Source organism: Balaenoptera physalus (assembly GCF_965194825.1).
Source record: "Balaenoptera physalus genome assembly, chromosome: 12".
Taxonomy (NCBI): Eukaryota; Metazoa; Chordata; class Mammalia; order Artiodactyla; family Balaenopteridae; genus Balaenoptera; species Balaenoptera physalus.
Genome location: NC_138897.1, coordinates 94,896,068 through 94,915,420, shown reverse-complemented (window position 1 = coordinate 94,915,420; position 19,353 = coordinate 94,896,068). Strand labels below are relative to the sequence as shown.

Below are 19,353 nucleotides of genomic sequence, written 5' to 3'. Positions count from 1 at the left end.
ACCTGGCAGCAGCGCAAAGGCGGCGGGCAGGAGGCAAAGCCTAGACGGGCAGTCAGGGTCTCGGCGGAGGGACCTCAGAGCTGGTCGCTGAGCACACGGGGGCAGAAGTGAACAAGAGATGAGTGACAAGGTCATAGGATGGAGATGCCGGTGGCCCTGTCCTCAAAACCAAATTCCGCAGAATCCATGTAACCAGCTGAAATGTTTTCTTCATGCGTTTGGTAATTTCAGTGATTGGTTTACCCGTGGTTAGATTGTTTACCCTACTCAAATACCCACCCCAGCGCCCAATTTTGGGGGTATGAATGTTAATTAAAAACGAATTAGACCCACAGACATAGAAAACAAACTTATGAGGACCTACTGTAGAGCACAGGGAACTCTACTCAATACTCTGTAATAGGCTATATGGGAAAAGAATCTAAAAAAGAGTGGATATATGTGTATGTATAACTGATTCACTTTGCTGGACAGGAGAAACTAACACAACATTGTAAATCAACGGTACTCCAATAAAAAAATAATTTTATATAAAAAAGGAAAACAAACTTATGGTTACCAAAGGGGAAAGGGAGAGAGGGATAAATTAGGAGTTTGGGATCAACATACACACACTACTATCTATAAAATAGATAAATAACAAAGACCTACTGTATAGCAAAGGGAACTCTACTCAATATTTTGTAATAACCTATAAGGGAAAAGAATCTGAAAAAGAATACATGTATAACTGATTCACTTTGCTGTACACCTGAAACTAACACAACGTTGTAAATCAACTATACTTCAGTTTTAAAAAATAATAAAGTACCTCTACAAAGAAAAAAACAAATTAATCTAAAAGTTAGATTTTTAAAGACTCACTCTTGGTTTTTCCTTTTCAAGCATATCTCAAATTCAGTCATGAAATAGTCACACAACTGCCCTCAGTGGTGGTAAAATAACAATTTCAATGATTACAGCAACCTTTATTAAGGACTTGGCCTGTATTTCATTGATTCTAAGACACATTTGTCATCCATGAAATCTACACTTGCTCTGTTCTCAAGGGTGTCTTGGAATTGAGGGGAGGGGAGAGGGGGCAGATGGCAGTTGTGACATAGTTGTCATCATTCCTGCCTGGGCTCAAACTTGGTTGCAGCTGTTCATCATTTTAGTACTTCATTGACTAACGCACGTTGCCAGCACTCTCCCTGTGCTGAGTTTAGTGGTGGTAGAAATGTTACCAGCAAAGCTACACTACGATTTAGTTTTGGAAAGTGAGACTAGATATGATATCGCAAATATTTGTCTTAGAGGAAGGGCTCCAGTTCCACATTTTTCTTCCCAAGCAACATCCAAGTGCTTTCAGGGATCCAAGTAAAGAAGACACCCACACAGAGATGAAGCGGAGATAAGAGCAAAAGGATTGGCTACCAACCACATGCCAAGCAGTGCAGCTCACGGCAAAAGGGACTGCAAATCTGTCTGAAGAGATGACAGGAGTTTCACAGCCAAGAGAAGATGATACAACCATTTCATGTGTCACACGAGATTATCATTAAGACTTTGTGCCTTACTTTATCTGGCAGGACTTTTCTTTCTTAGTTGCTAACAAACCAGTTTCAAACTTTACTAAGTTAAAATTTCAACAATCATTTATTTGGTCAGATAGCAAGAAGTCAAGAGAGAGGAAAGCTAAGTTGATGCTTCAACTCCATGATTATACTTGTTCCTGAGCCTTTGTTCATCTTCCTGCTCCTTCATCCTTAGAGAGTGACTTTCATCTCCATGGTTACCTCATGGTTGCAAGATGGCTGCCACTGGTCTGGACTTGCATCTGTACCAGGCAGGAGGGGAAAAGAAGATCCCAGATGAGAGGTAAATTAGAAACTGAGCGCTTATGGCAGTATCAGTCTCTATGACTTTTTGACATTAAAGAAAAATAATAACCCACACCTAGTGTTTAGCATCTTCAGGAGGGGCATAAAATGTAGGTGACTAGTATAATAATTGCTTAATGACAGGTTCTAAGAAACTCTTTAGAGTATCAGACAAGAGCGGGACTCAGTTAATTTACTTGGGGAATATAGAAGGAAATATGACTCTTTGCATTTCTAGCTGGCAAACGTGAGCCATCTTATAAGGAAAATAGAGAAGTAACCCCTGGTCATGCCACACGAGCCGTTCCTTGAATGTACCAGGGGTACTCCCCTCTCTGGGCCTTACACTGTCTGAAATATTTTATCCCCAGGCATCCACATGGCCCATTCTCTCATTTCATCTAGATCTCTGCCCATGCTGGTTACGGAGCCAACCTCAATCAGCTGCAAACACTCCTTCCACGCTCTGCCCAGTGATGCCAGGGCTGGGACTCTGTCGAGCGTGTTTCTCCTTTGCCGGCTGGTTCAGCCAGTGAAGGGGAGGGGGTCAGCCCTAGAGAGAGGTGGCCAGGAGGAGGACGAGCCTGCCCCTCCCTGCTGGCTTGCTGTCATGGCCAGACTCCCCCAGCCGTGGCACTTCATCTAGCTGGGACCCTTCATCCCAATAGCAGCAGTCGGTTTACCCCAGATTCTTCAGTACTCCCAGAGGCAGCCCCACGTGTTCCAGCAGCAGAGTCTCTCCTGCAAGCTCCTGAGACACCTGCACCAACTGGGCAGTGCCCCCTCTTCTGAGTTTCTGGGTGCTGATAACCCCAACCTTGCCCTCTTGGTCCCCAGTCCTAGCATGGCAGTGGCTTCTACAGTTGCAACTGCTGGGTTACTCCATGTGCCTTTGACTTTTGTCAGCCCCCAACACCTGCTATATTACCCATTTCCTGTATCGAATCCCACCTGTGGAAGTGCCTGCTGCAGTTTCTGTGGCTTGACTGGACCTACACGGATACATCACTCAAGTGATGCCTCCATAGAGTGGTCTCCCTGACGGCCCAGTTAAAGTAATGTCCTTCTGTCCTTCTCTTTCCCCTCGCAGCTTAATTTTTTCATAGCACGTATCTCGACTTTCCACTTGGGTTGGCCAAAAGGTTCACTCGGTTTTTTCCACAATATGGCTCTAATAGCACTTAGTTGTCTTTAACTTCATTGGAAACAATTTTTATTTATTTTTTTATTTATTTTTGGCTGCGTTGGGTCTTCGTTGTTGCACGCAGGCTTTCCCTAGCTGTGGCCAAGTGGGGACTACTCTTTGTTGCGGAGCACGGGCTCTAGGCGCTCGGCTTCAGTAACTGTGGCTCGCGGGCTGTAAAGCACAGGATCAGTAGTTGTGGTGCATGGGCGGCATGTGGGATCTTCCCAGACCAGGGATCGAACCCATGTGCCCTGCATTGGCAGGCAGATTCTTAACCACTGCGCCACCAGGGAAGTCCAATTCGAAACAATTTTGTTAGGTTGTATGTGACAGCTGTCATGTCAGCGTGCATTTAATAAAAGACTTATCAAAATTGGTGAAATTTTGTGTAGCCATTTTAATATTGAAGATAGAAGAAAAAAAGCAACATTTTTGGCATATTATGCTTTATTATTTCAAGAAAGGTAAAAACACAACCGAATTGCAAAAACAGATTTGTGCAGTATATGGAGAAGGTGCTGTGACTGATTGAATGTGTCAAAAGTGGTCTGCGAAGTTTCAGGCTGGAGATTTCTCACTGCACGATGCTCCATGGTCGGGTAGACCAGTTGAAGTTGACAGCGATCAAATCGAGACATTAATTGAGAACAATCAACGTTATACCACTCGGGAGATAGCTGACATACTCAAAATATCCAAATCAAGCATCGAAAATCATTTGCATCAGCTTGGTTATGTTCATCGCTTTGATGTTTGGGTTCCACATAATTTAAGCGAAAAAAACCTCCTTGACCGTATTTCTGCATGTGATTATCTACTTAAATGTAATGAAAACATTCCATTTTAAAACAAATGGTGACGGGCAATGAAACGTGGATACTGTACAATAATGTGGAACGGAAGAGATCGTGGGGCAAGTGAAACGAACCACCGCCAACCACACCAAAGGCCGGTCTTCATCCAAAGAAGGTCCTGTTGTGTATATGGTGGGATTGGAAGGGAGTCCTCTATTATGAGCTCCTTCCAGAAAACCAAACGATTAATTCCAACAAGTACTGCTTCCAATTAGACCAACTGAAAGCAGCACTCGACGGAAAGCGTCCGGAATTAATCAACAGAAAACACATAATCTTCCATCAGGATAACACAAGACCGCATGTTTCTTTGATGACCAGGTAAAAACAGTTACAGCTTGGCTGGGAAGTTCTGATTCATCTGCTCTATTCACCAGCCATTGCACCTTCGGATTTCCATCTATGTAGGTCTTTATAAAATTCTCTTAATGGAAAAATTTTCAATTCACTGGAAGACTGTAAAAGGTACCTGGAACAGTTCTTTGCTCAAAAAGATAAAAAGTTTTGGGAAGATGGAGTTATGAAGTTGCCTGAAAAATGTCAGAAGGTAGTGGAACAAAAGGATGAATGTGTTTTTTAATAAAGTTCTTGGTGAAAATGAAAAATGTGTCTTTTATTTTTACTTAAAAACCGAAGGCACTTTTGGGGCAACCCAAATACATATGTGCAAGCTTCCTGAGTAGGAACCTGCTTTGATTTGTTCGCTGCTACATCCCTAGCCCTTAGGGCAATACTTGGCACAATAAATGTATCTTGAATGGACAAATAATTTCCACCTATGAGAAAGATGCTACATGCTCAGGTGATCAGGAAGGAAAGAAATCCTCCAACAGCTACACTGTTCTGGAGATACTCCCTGGACAAAAGCTAGTCTGCATGTTGGGTTGACTCTCGTCCACGGCCACCAACTGTCCTGCCCAAGGTGTCAACAGACCAAGGTATAGAACTCCATCAATGTCATGCATGGCCCCCATGGTTAGGCTTCTGATTCATTATCAGAAAATATATATATAAATGTTCTTAGTCAGCTCAAGCTGCCATAACAAAATACAAGAGGCTGGGGGATGTAAACAATAGTTCTGGAAGCTGGAAGTCCAAGACCAAGGTGCCAGCATGGTCAGTTTCCGGTGAGAACTCTCTTCCTAGCTTGCAGATGGCCAGCTTCTTGCTGGTTCTTCACATGGTGGAGAGAGAGAGTGAGCAAGTTCTCTGGTGTTTCTTCTTCTTCTAAGGGCATTAATCCCATCATGAGGGCCCCACCCTCATGACCTAATCCAACCCTAATTACTTCCCAAAGACCCCAACTCTAAATGCCATCACGTTGGGAAGTAGGGCTTCAACATATGAATTTGGGGGGACATATTTCAATCTACAGCAGATTCTTTCTCTCTCCCTCTTTCTTCTTAGGGATTTCTGTTGAATGGCACATTCAGTATTCCTTCCCATTTTTTCTTTAGTTGTTGGATTGATTCTATTGGATGTTTTGAACCTCTTTAAAAAAGAATGCATCTCAGATCAAATGACATTTCCCTGCAGATTCAATAGTTGTGAAGCCAGTGTGGAATCTGACAGCAATAGCTCAAATGAGGCAATACACCAGCTGTTCAGACCCACATTCCTGATTATTCTGCCAAATAGGTTTATTTTGAAGTCCCTTAAAAGCATCAATACATCACAAGGACATACATTCTCCATTTCTCATGTATCATCTCTTCAGAAAACCAAATGCTTATTAATTGTTCACTTTGCCTTTCCTGATTAAAAAAAAAAAAAGGATTTTTCTTTTTAATCCTACAGGCAGAACATAAAAGCTATGTGTTCAGCATTGAAGTGGATTATTCAGCATCCTGTTTGAGCAGCCTCATTTTGAAATGATGGGCTTCTAATCATTTCAACTGTTCAGCTCAACAATTGTCTACCAGGCAGTGAGGAAACAAACAGGACAGGGATATAACCACTGCCTTCTGGGCACTGACAGTCAATACCGCTCAAGTTCTTCACTCTAAGCACCAGAAGCCACTTGGGATAATTTAAGCAGAAAAGGGGTTTACTAAAAGGATATTGGCAAATCCACAGAGACAGAAAGGAGAATGGTGGTTGCCAGGGGCTGGAGGAGTGGAGAATGGAGAGTCATTGCTTAATAGGTATAGAGTTTTGCAAGATGAAAAGAGTTCTGGAGATGGATGGTGGTGATAGCTGCATGACAATGTGAATGTACTTAATGCCACTGAGTGGTTTAGATGGTATATGTTATTTGTATCTTACCCCAGTTTTTAAAAAAGGATATTGACAGCAACTAGAATTTCTAGGACAGCCAAAGCATGAGGCTTAGAGGTCCATGGGCAGGTGCACAGTGTAGGTTCCATTGCGGAGCTGAAGCCGTCACTAGGCATGGTTGCTGCAGTGTGTCCTGATGATATCATCACCAGTACTGCCTCTGGAGGCTGGATCCTACTGCTGCCGCGTCCCTATCTGTCAGTGTGGATTGCTTGCGATCTCTCCTCTGCAACACTAGCAGCAGATCCCAAATCTCCGGTGGATGTCCCTGATTGTCAGAGCCTGGGTCACCTGCCTGCAGGAGAGTCTGGGGACACGTGTATCTGCCATTGTTGGCATCCATGGTGGGAGGTGGGCTCTTGCTGCATCAAGTGGGGTATTCCTCAGACCTCAGCCAGGGGTTCTGATGATGCAGGGTAACTATGTGATGATCTGTGCTATTCACCCCATGCTTCCACGTTCCTTCTTCTGCATGTGGTAGGAGGCACTTCTTCACTCCTTAGAGATCGAGAGCAGCCATGTGACAGGCTTTCATCAATGAAGTGTGGAAGAGACACATGAAACTTCCCACAGAGAGCGTTCAAATCAGGCTTGGTCCCCTGTGTTTTTCCTCTTTCTCTCTGCTTTAGAGACCCCTCTCCAACGCAGATGAGGGCTGCTCTACCAGGTTCTGGTATGGCTGTAGCCAACTCCCAATGGATTCGCAACAAGAATGAGACATAAACTCTTGTTTATGTCTGAGAATCGGGGCTTATTTGTTACTGCAGCATAACTTAGACCATCCTGACTGATACAGGAGCCCAAAGGAATCACAAATGGATAGTGTAAGCTTCCAGTGGTATAGAAAACTGCTAAAAATAAGCTTTTCCTGGTAAAGAAATGTTAGTTGAGCAATGAGTCATTTCTACTTATTCCAAATGATTAATTTGGTGTCCAACATGAGTGTTAGCAGGAGCAGTAATAATAGCATTTTAATGACCCTCCTCCCCAATTTAGAATGCAGAAGATTTTTTGAAATTGTCAAACTGTTTTCAGTAAGAACTTGCTGCAAGTTCATGGAACGCAACTTGCCTGTCTGAACTGGGTGATAGTGTTGTCGGCTAGTCTGCTGGCAGTGACCTGGCTCTTACAGGTCAGGCCTTGTTTGCTCTTAGGGGAACCCTTTTAAAAGCAGATTATTGGTTTTAGGATTCATCATTAGGGTCCTGGGAAGGTTTACAGCATTTCCTCATTTACCCTCGAATGTGGCATGTTTCCTATGCCCCCAGAGTCCTTATCTCAAGAGAGAAAGAGAAAAAGAAACAATGAGAGGATGGCAGGAGGGGTCCTTGACTGCCCGCTGGCTGTGGTCTGGCAGTGTGAGCTTGGAGGTGAAAGGGCAGCCTGCACCTGGACAGGAAATCTCTGTCTCACTTCCCATGGTTCTGCTTCCAGGGTTGAATAAACTGGACGAAGGCACATTCCCACAAAGCCAGGCGTACTGCTGTAGTCAGTTCTCCAAAAGTGACTGAGGTGCAGACGTCAAAGCCATGGAGAAAACGCTGTGTGATTATTATAACAACGATCTAGATACATGTACTAGTCCAATTTCACAGATGAGAAAACTGAGGCATAGAAATACTGTATAGATAACTCAAGAACATGTGGGTTCACATTAGAGCAGAATTTGGACCCAGACTCTCTCTTTTAGGAATCTGCAGAAAATTGTGTGTGTGTGTGCACGTGTGTGTGTGTGTGTGTGTGTTACACAATACTTTTAGTTACCCAGACATGGTTGTCGCCCAGGCGTGTCTGTAACTCATCTACAACAACACTGCCATGAATATACTTTTGAATTCAAGGGACAAATTGATTGATGTTCAGACACATTGAGGTGAGAGATTCTAAAGTCTAATATGTCATTTTGTCATCAAATTTTTCTTTCCACTATATTCACATTACATGACATTTACATTCATATATGTCTGGGTGAATGTAACAGCTTGACAAAAACAGCACAGAACAATGTAATGTGACGCTCATTAAAATAACGACCTGAAGACGCAGGGGTTTTTTTGTTGCTGTTGTGCTTTTGTTATTGTTTTTTTTAATTGAAGTATAGTTGATTTACAATGTTGTGTATATATATATTTTTTCATATTCTTTTCCATTGTGGTTTATCACAGGATAGTGAATATAGTTCCCTGTGCTATACGGTAGGACCTTGTTGTTTATCCATCCTAAATGTAATAGTTTGCATCTGCTAATCCCAAACTCCCACTCCATCCCTCCCCAAACCCCCTCTGTCTTGGCAACCACCAGTCTGTTCTCTGTGTCTGTGAGTCTGTTTCTCTTTCATAGATAGGTTCATTTGTGTCATATTTTAGATTCTACATATAAGTGATATCATATGATATTTGTCTTTCTCTGTCTTAGTATGACAATCTCTAGTTGCATCTATGTTGCTGCAAATAGCATTATTTCATTCTTTTTTATGGCTGAGTAGTATTCCATTGTATATATGTACCACATCTTCTTTATCCATTCATCTGTCGATGGACATTTCGGTTGTTTCCATGTCTTGGCCATTGTCAATAGTGCTGCTATGAACATAGGGGTGCATGTATCTTCTTGAATTATAGTTTTGTCCAGATATATGCCCAGGAGTGGGATTGCTGGGTCATATGGTAATTCTATGTTTTTTGTGCTTTTTGTTTTTTTGGTTTTTTTACAGATAACAATATATGTAAAGTCCTGGGCAGTGTGGTATAGTGGTTAAGACCATGTAACCTGGAACTGGCCGCCTGGGCTCACACCCCAGCCTTACCACTCATCAGCCCTGTGTCCTCAGGCAAATAACTTACACTCTCAGTGCCTCAATTTCTTTATCCACTGAGTGGAAATGGTATCTACTGCATAGGGCTGTTCTAAGAGTTAAATGAGTTAATCCAAACCCACAATTCTTTCTTTGCCTAAATCCAAATAGAAACCCTACGTCTGGCAACAAGAACTGAGACTCTCTATAGCCTTATTGATATTACACAGTGTGAACACACACAATGCCACAGTAGAGATATTACTGTTATTATAATATGCTACCCCAGTTTCAAAACATCTAAGGAGTTTGGATAAGGGTCAAGGTACCATCAATGTCAAGCACAACCACATAGTGAATGCCACGGAAATGCTAGCTAGAGTGGGCTAGTGGAAAAATACAGAAATATAGGGAGATCAAACTAGGTAGATTTTTTTTATAAAACATAACGCATGCGCGTCAGCATTCATCTTCCTGGCAGTGTGCTTCCTACCTCAGCCAAACACCGTGCAAGAATCAAAACTATTCCGTTTCAGTTTTCTCCAGGACAACGGAAAGGATAACAGGTGATGCTGGCTTTCACACTACTGCTAATCTGAGCGTTTGATTCTCTGACAGAGAATTTCCGGAAATGAAGTCCGAGCTCCCATGACTGACACACTGGGGTGGAGGCTTTGGACGCTGGGTGGAACTTCAAGGCACCGGGTCGAGCATAAGTCTCTGTTCCAATTATTCTAGGAAAATGGGCAGCCACGCTGGGTGGTGGTGTTTGGGAAACACTAGTGACCGCGTTACACCAAGTCCTGCAAGCTGACATCTTGCTGATGCAAAAAGTTTATCACTGGAGGAATATTATTTGGGTTTTTTTCCAAAATAAAACTTTTAGACCATCTCATTGCCAAAAACAATGGTCTTACCTTGGTGGCTATAAACATCGGTAATTAGAAATCCTAAGTCTGAATATTTTAGGTTATTTTTTGGCTTGATAATGTTAGTAACATCACAAATCATCTTTATTGTTACCTTGGAATTCTTAAAGAATACAGCCAAAATTCAATCAGAAAATTATAGACACACACATACACATAGATAGCATATGTTATTGACCTATACTATATATAATAATAGATAATTTAATAATATAATAATACCCTATTATATATAGTATAGATTAATGTTACATACTATACCATGTAAAACCTATATTATATAGACTGTATAAATTGTACATATGATTTAAAATATTATAAATGAAAATAAGATGTAAATATACTTAAATTATGAAAAATGTAACTGATTGACAAAATGTTAAGCGAGTAAAGACCAGTTAAATTGAAAACCTATCAGGCATTATCTCTACCCCTTTGTAAGACTCAGGACTCTGAGTATGAATCATGAACAAGAGGTATTTTTCATGCCAAAACCTAATTTAAATGCTTTCCATTACATTGGGACTTCGCTGGTGGTGCAGTGGTTAAGAATCTGCCGGCCAACGCAGGGGACACAGACAGGTTTGAGCCCTGGTCCAGGAAGATCCCACATGCCACGGAGCAACTAAGCCCATGTGCCGCAACTACTGAGCCCGAGTGCCACAACTACTGAAGCCTGCGCACCTAGAGCCTGTGCTCTGCAACAAGAGAAGCCACCGCAATGAGAAGCCTGCGCACCGCAACGAAGAGTAGCCCCCGCTCGCTGCAACTAGAGACAAGCCAGCACGCAGCAACGAAGACCCAAAGCAGCCAAAAATAAATAAATAAAATTTAAAAAATGCTTTCCATTACACTAGCCCTATAAACATTTCTTTTAAAATAGTCATATGCACATGCATAAAATCCAATTTAGCTAATTTCTCTTCCTGCACATCCTAAAATATTCACACCCAACCGCTATCTCCAGAGAAAGAGACAGAAAGGAGAAAAGATCAGAAGTGGGGTAAATCTTACTTTTTACCTTAAAAATGTTTGATTTGATTTCTTTTAATAGAGATGTGTGTACTGCTTTACACGCCACACACACCCATTGAAAAAGAAACAAACCTGTTTTATAATTTACCTTCTCTGTCACCTTCCAGAGGTGTGTGAGTTTAAGCGGATGCAACATCCTTTTATAATAAAGATGCCGTGCGCCGGCTTGGGATAAGGTGGAAGTAAGACGTGTCACATTTTAGAAGAGAATGCACGCAAGTAGGGCATTAGTAAAAATCTTTTGTACTGAGCATTTCAAAGTTGAGACCCCAGTGGGTGGGGCAAAAATAAATCAAGCCCTCCTACGGTGGGAATGTACTGGGATTCTCGTCTCTCAAATCTGACCCTATTTTTTTTCTCTCTGAATTGTCAGCTGCTTCAGGGGTCGTCTGATAGATGCCTCCTTTTCTTACTTCTAAGAATTTTGAGCTGGGAATGTGTTTGAAAACACTTCAGAAAAAGAGTGGAAAACACAGTGTCTCCTTTGAAATGTATTCCTTTGTTAAATCCCCCTCCCAAGAGGACAGAGTCCCCCAACACCTGAGGGCAGCCAGATTCTTTACACTCTCACCAATGACCTCACAGGCTCCCAGCGGCTACAGCAAAGGGGTCTCATCCCAACTCAGCTATTTATAACAAAGTTGTGCAAGGAAAGAAAACAGCAATTCATTTCATCCTTAATTGGGCATCTTTAGGAAGGAGACGCTGGGCATTTTTTTCTAGACAACTGAATTTCAAAGAATTATATATATTGCCCCCAAGTAGATAGAAAAAGTCTTTTCTTGAGAAAGCATCTCCACATGAAAAAAAATGTATTTCCAGAAATGTATCTCTATATTTTGTTTTAGATTACGTCCCTAAATAACCTCATTGCTAATGATTTTAACAATGGTTTAAAAACAATAATGGAGCCTTAAAATGATATTTGCTCCATTATATAAGCTCTCAGGCTGTTTTAGCTTGGCAGAAAACAGAAAGACAAGGGGCCTGATTTTTTTCTCCAAGATTTCATTATGAAATGTTTCAAACAGGTAGAATAATGGGAAGAATTGTAGAGCGAACAGCCAGTGCCTACATCCTAGATGCTACAATTAACATTAAGGCTTGGTCTGCAAAATCCACAGTCTCCCTGTCTTTCCACGTCTCTATTTATCCATCGATCCATCTCTGTTTTTTGATGCCAAGAACCTAATCTGAGCTGTCAGCTGCTCTCTGCCAGGGAGCGGATTTGAGGACATATCTCCTTCGAGCCTGTTTGGGGCAAGACATCCCAGTGGCTGGAAGAGTGCATTGCATTTCCCCAGCAGAAGTCCAGCCGCCCTCATGGTTGGAGAATGTTCCCTGTCTTGACACTTGCCTTTTCATCGTAAGGTTCCTCCGCCAAGCTCTGCACCCAGCTAACAACCGTATGGCATAGCTCTTTTCACCCAGCCAGAAATAAACCAGGCATCCCCTGGGTCAGACTGGGAAATACCTTGAGGATCTCTAAGCTCAGTAAAAAGGAGGTCTTCTATGTACATATAACATACATCATGGGCACAAATCTCAAGGATTCAACTCAGTGAATTTTACATCTGTATGCTTTCATATAACCTCCACCCAGTTCCAGACAGCAAATACTTCCAGCACCCAGAAGACACCCTTGGGCCCCATCCCAGGCAGTAACCCCAACCCAACAAGGGGAATCACAAATCTGACTTCAAAAACCCTAGATTGCTTTTGCCTGTTCTCCAACTTCACATACATGGATTCAAACATGATTTACTTCTGTGTCTGGCCTCAACATTGTTGAATGTACCCATGTTGTTGCGTGCAGCTCATTCTTTCAAATAAGGAAATATTAAAGCATAAAATCAGTATAAGGAAGACTAGCAGAATTCTGATTCTTCCCATGTTGTCTACTTGGGTGCATTTTTTCCTTTTTCAATGTCAATTTTTTTTCTTTTAAGAATTTTTGCTTTTGCTGATGCCCTAAGCATGTGTTTCATCTGCCTTCAGAGAGGGGGACTTACTCCCAAAGCTCACTGCTTTCCAGAACAATTAACCACAAATATTTATTGAATGTCAGTCAGATAATGGGTGTATCTTTGACTTTCCTGGCTCTTCATCTTTGTTCATGCCAGTCTCAACTGGGGTCTATCTCCCCACCAGGGGACATTTGGCAATGTCTGGAGACATTTCTAGTTATTTCTGGACTAGAGGGGACGTTCTACTAGCATCTAGTGGGTAGAGGTCAGGGATGCTGAGAACATCCTACCATACAAAGATAGCCCCCAAAGCAAAGCATCATGTGGTCCAAAATGTTAATAATGCATAAGTTGAGAAACCTGGGTTATACATTTTATCCATTTCAAACGGACATCTTTGAACATGATACCTGTCATGGTCTAGCTCAAGCTAGACTTCTGGTCCACCACTGAAAGCCTTCTCTGGAGGCCAGTCGGTGGCTCTTAGCCCTTCCAATGGCAGAGACAATACAACGCTCACCCTTAGCCCAGCCGGGATGCTCATTACAGTCACCTGTGGGTTGTGAAAGCTCTCTCTCCAGGTGGAAGACCAAGGCTCTGGTCCTTGCTACTCTGAGTGTGGTTGGAGGGGGAACACCACATCACTTTGTCAGAAATGCAGAATCTCACCCTCCCTGAAACACATGTCTCCTGAGTCAGGATCCGCATTTTGCCAAGATCTCCAAGCGATTCATATGCACACCAAAGCATGTAGAACTCAGCCTGAGATGATCAAGCCCCTGCCTCTCTCCAACCTCCTTGCCTCTTCTTTTCTTCTAGCTTGTTCCCAGCTTTACCTTCCTCACCTGGCTGGCTGACTTTCCTACCTTGCTGGCTCTACTTCTTCATCTGGCTGACCCCAGCTTCAGTGTCACCTTCCCGGAAGTGGCGGCAGTATCACCTACCACCCCCCAGCTCATTACACCACTCTATTTCTTTCATCACTTGTATCCCTATCTGAAATTATTGTTTTATTTATTTACATGTTTACTGTCTATCCTCACTCTCCTTCCCAGTTAGTGTGTAGCTTGCATGACACCAGAAATGTTGCATGTCTTATTTATTGTTATATTCCCAGAACCAAGAATAACATTGTGCATTATTTTCCGAATAAATGCTCCTGAACCTCTTTTTGACATTGATCAAATAATATCCTGAATTAGGGCTTGTACTTTTTCTTCCTACAGACCTCCTCTCTCCAACTAGATTTGGAGTCTTTTTTCATTGAAGTATAGTTGATTTACAACGTTTTAGGTGTACAGCAAAGTGATTCAGTTATATATGCATTCTTTTTCAGATTCTTTTCCATTATAGGTGATTACAAGATATTGAATATAGTTCCCTGTGCTTTACAGTAGGTCCTTGTTGTTAGATTTGGAGTCTTCAGAAACCATCTCTCTATTGATTTGCATTTCTCCTGAGTGCCTAGCCTAGAGGTTTCTTGTATATAGTAGGTGCACAATAAATAGCTATTTATGGTGAGCAAGGTTTTTTGACTCAGTTCATTTTCTAAATAGTGTATAAATTTAACATCCGACATCCTATGATGAAGCAAAAAGTAAGTGCTATGAGCGGAAGCCACTCGCTACCACCAGTCGCGTTCAAATACTGGTCATCAGAGCTGCTCACCTAGCAGAACTAATAATTTTAGATTTCATTTCTATTTTTGACCCTTTCCACCAAGATAAGGATGGAAAGACCCTGACATTGTACGGGAGGAGGAAAACATCAAATGCCATAGAATTTCTCTAAATGGGACCAACATCTCCTGCCTTACGTGGTTAAGGAGCCAGGAAACTTCCAAGTCAATGCTGTGGACGTGAATATTGCGATGCGATCCAGGGCTTCCAGGACGGAGGTGTTTGGGCTTGCTAAGTGGGTGGGCAAGAAGGACTCAATTACCTCTTATTTCCTCTTGTTTTATCTTCAGCCTCTCAACAGAGCACGCAGGAAAACATTCTGGCTGTTCAGGAATCCCTTGCTTTGGATGATAAGACAGTTATGAGACTGTTGGATGTATTATAATGTCATTAGCCTCACTTGACAGGGAGGAGACCCGAGAATTTCACTGTGCCTCTTGCAGAGAGTCATCAAACTGAAGCCGAGAAGTGGGTCAGCCACAGAACAGACACCTATAGGATGCCCCATCTCTTCTTTAATTGCCTGACTCATGTCCTGTCCTATTTCCCACCGGGCACTCCAACCTCTCCTTGAATCACTGCTTAGAGGAAGCAAGGAAAAGAATTGGTACCTGAAGTCCAGAGGAGGAATCTCAAGGTTTTGGATCCAGCTCTCTGCTCCATCGCTGATTATGTCTGAGCCTTAAATCCCAGTTTAAAAGCAGAAAGCCATATGGCCAATAAACCCCTGTCTATTGTGCGCTATTCAAAACAAAAATGCTGGGGGTGGGAGGCTGAGGTATCAAACAGTGACCCAGCGTCCTGTCCATTCAAGGAACCCCTCCGGAGGGAGGGAAAGGGTGAGAAACTTTGTAAAAAACGGTTTTGGGTGGACGAAGGGAGGAATAAAGAGGCTTATAAAGGGAAGCTGAACTTAGGCGGCTAAGCGCTGGCGTGAGAAGCGCTCCCCCCTGCCGGAGAGTTGATGAATAAGCCTGGGTCTGGCTGGGGGCCGAGCCAACAGCCATCAAGGCGGGACTCAGCCATTCTAAACGCAAATGAGGGGGCCCTTTCCACCCAGGCCTAAAGGGGAAGGATTAGAAGAGGGAGTTCAAAGCTCCAAAACGGCTCGTTCGTGCTTTCTTTTTTTTATCCGCCCCCCCCCTCCTCCAGCCCTTTATTTTGTAAAAGGACCAGAAATATGGTTGGTTATTTTCTCAAGTTATTGCTACAAAGAATTTCAAAATTAAAAGATAAGCACACTGAGGAAGCTTAGTAATTTTCATAAAAGAGGACTTAAAACAGATGTGCCCTCTTTCACGGAAGCACGCTTGAAAAAATAGAAAAGCATTTTTAACATAGCAGGGGGAAATCACATGGCTTCGCGTCTGTCTCCAGAGTGTCACTGTGTGAATATCGGGCGGGTATGGAGAGATAGGAGTAATGTGCTAACTCCACTGCAAATGGCTGGGAAAAGCGCTTTCATCTTCCTAGCCCTGGGGTAGATTGACCCGTGTCTGTACACCAGACCTTTTGCTAACTAGATAATTTAATATTTTTTTGAAATTGTTGAATAATCTGCCATTCAGAAGGTGTTGATGTCATACAAACCGCAGTCCAATCTGGAAGGAAAGCCAAGATCTTGTCAACAGCTTAACCCTTTCCCTCCCCTTATCGTGAGATAGATGTTTCCGTGTTTGCTCTTGGGCTGTTGGCACACAAGTTTGCTTCTAAAGGATCTCAGACTGTTGAAATGTGAATCATTTGTTGTTCGCCCCGATTCCTTCATTCACCAGCACCACTGTAGTTTTGTGTCAATTCTTACCAAACCATAGTTTTTCTTCTCCTCGTCTCTTACATAGCTGCTCTCAGTAATGCTGAAGGGAAATGGGAGGATTCATCTGTGATTTCATAAGAAGAGAAACCAAATGCAAGTAGACCGACGGTAGTGCTTCTAACCAGTCAAAGAAGAAAACATTTAAACATATTCAGAAATTACAAGCCCACCAAGTAATAGCGATTACTAGATCCTCTGCTGTCCTTTCGTAGGCAAAGAGTTGTATCCTGAACAACACAAATTGTTTCCCAAGTTATGGAAACCATTGGTGTTTTTGTTGTCACTGTTGTTACTTGAAGTGTTTTCTTTCTATTTTCGACCAAAATAACTTAGTGTTATATCTTTCCCCTTAGAAAGCAAGCAAATGCCTAACTCAGCGCCATAGCTCAATAAGTATCTACTGATCTTTGTTGATTGGATGCTTTTTGAATTAGTCTATTTCCTCTTTTAATTTAGGAATTGAGCTATCCAAATCAATTTCTACCATGCCTTAAAATGAGAGATTATAGAATCTCTTAGGTTCATGGAAACTTTCCCCAACTACCTATTCTATTGACCTTTTCACTCAGACTTCACCTAAAACCAATCTGAAGAAATGATAGTGACCACAGGAACTTAACCTTTCTTGGGATGGTTTCATTTTTGTTTTATGTGTGTTAATTTATTACTTGGGCGTGTACATTTTTCTATCTTTTATTTTAACATTTAAGTAACTAACTTTAAATAGCTAATATGTGCACATTCAAATGGTACCAAATATAAGGAAGTTTTCATTTCACCCCAGACCTGTAACTTTCCGCTTCCCCTGCCTTGAGGCTGCCCTCTTACCAGTTTCTTCTGGGCTTTTCCAGAGATCATCTCTGGCCATATATCTGTCTGTCTCTGCAGATGTGTCCTTTAAAAAAGTACTCCAATAGCATCATAGTATAAAGCTCATCTTCACCCTAGTATTGCTCTCGATTTTTTTATTATGCATACTCTGAAATTTTAATTTCTGGAAATTGTCTCAAACATTTTAAAACATTACGTAGGTAGTAGAGGAATTAATGTTTGTAGCAAAAAATGTGAGCAAAATATACCCTGTAAAAACTCGAAGTCCTTCATCTCCCTCCCTCCTCCCACACCCACTTCCAAGTTTTCTTCCCAAGGGTAATGGCAGTTATCGCTCTGTTATCTGCCTCCATATTTGTTTCTATCTATTTGCCTAGATCTGTGTAAATACATCCATATAGAGGTGCTGTCTGGGACTTCTGTTTTCTCATGTAACAATCTGCCCTGCGGGTCTTTCCTTATGGGCCCGGGTGGACCTAACTCCATCTCGGAATCCTACTCAATGCCTCCCCCATACAACCCACATCCAACCATCAGAAAATTCTCTCAGTTTTGTCTTCAAAATATTTCTAGAGGGAATTCCCTGGTGGTCCAGTGGTTAAGACTCCACACTTCCACTGCAGGGGGCGCGGGTTCCATCCCTGGTTGGGGAACTAAGATCCCACATGCTGCGCGGTATGGTAAAAAAAAAAAAATTTCTAGAATTTGACTACTTCTTCACTGCTCCCACTCTGGCCTGAGCACCAATGATCTTTCACCTAAACTGTTGCTATAGGCTGCTGGTCATGACAACCAGACGCCATGCTTCCCCCCCACACACACCCTTTGCTCTGCTTTTGGATCTCTGGCAGCCATCTTGGGACCCCGATGAGAGTCAGTTTAAAAGGATAAACCATCATATAAAGGATGGCAGAGGGAGAGGTGGGAAAAGTTGGGGTTCCAACGGATATCTGATACCATTTTTTCCTTCAAATGTCTTGTTAAGTCTTCTTGAATAGTCTTCTGTTACTTGTAGCTGAAGGCATCCTAATTGATATAAATTTTAAAAGTCATTATAAATTGTTGTATATTCCATATGCTAGAAAACTTGAATCTACACCCTCATAAGGAAATATGTGAAAGGAACTAAAAATCTGACCTAAAAATGTTTGACCTAAAAATCCCGCTCTGTGGAATATAACCCAGGAAATCACTCATCTCAAAATATTTTATCCAGAGTATTTATAGCCTGAGTATTTATAATGGTGATAAATTGGAAAAGAACTGGGGAAAGTTCAGGGAAATTATGGCTTATCAATATGATTGAATATGAACAACAAGGTCTTATTGTATAGCACAGGGAACTATATTCAATATCCTGTGATAAACCATAATGGAAAAGAACGTGAAAAAGAATATATATGTATAACTGAATCACTTTGCTGTACAGCAGTAATTAACACAACATTGTAAATAAACTACACTTCAATAAAATATTTTTAAAAGATTGAATATGATAAATATGCAGATTTTCTTGTAGAGCAGCTATATTATTATAGGAGAACACTGCATAAAAATAACATTAAGGAGTAAAAAGCAGGAAAAATTATGTCTATATTGCTATAAGTCTAACAAGATAGTACAAAAAGACAACACACATAAAGCTGACATTTATTAAAATAATATTTTCTACAAAATGTTCTGCATATAATTATATTTTAAAATTCTCATTAAAGTGAAAAATTCTTGATCATAACCCAATGACTGAAGTATTTTCCTTGTTTATTTTTGCATGCAATGTCTTTCTGTTAAATATTCACACTTTACAGTAGGAAGATATTAATAGTAAGTCTACTTTGGCTGCTTCTACCAAGTAGTATGCGTGTGAGAGGTGGTGTGGCAGAGAGGTTCAAAGTGTGAACTCTGCAGTCACGTGGCCTGTGCTTAAACCCCCTCACTGCCACTGATTGGTGTGTGACCCTGGACAAGTCACTCTACCTCCCTGTAAAATGGAGGTGACAATAGAAATGAAGATGATGGTGATGGTGGTGATGCTGATGGTGATGATGGTGATGGTGGTGATGCTGATGGTGATGATGGTGACAATGATAATGATGATGATGGTGGAGATGGTGACGATCGCC

At 41.8% G+C, this 19,353-nt stretch overlaps 1 long non-coding RNA gene across 2 annotated transcripts; it reads right to left on the bottom strand.

Moving 5' to 3' along the window:
• Positions 1-1,619: 1,619 nt before the first annotated feature.
• Positions 1,620-18,667, bottom strand: LOC309639738. 2 transcript variants are annotated; one of them, XR_014251827.1, is made up of 2 exons: positions 14,846-18,667; positions 1,620-1,819 (listed from the first exon to the last, which is right to left on the bottom strand). It is a non-coding gene; the product is annotated as an uncharacterized lncRNA (long non-coding RNA). The 2 variants fall into 2 exon arrangements; XR_014251828.1 differs by having other exon boundaries at positions 15,195-18,667.
• Between the last annotated feature and the right edge of the window lie 686 nt (positions 18,668-19,353).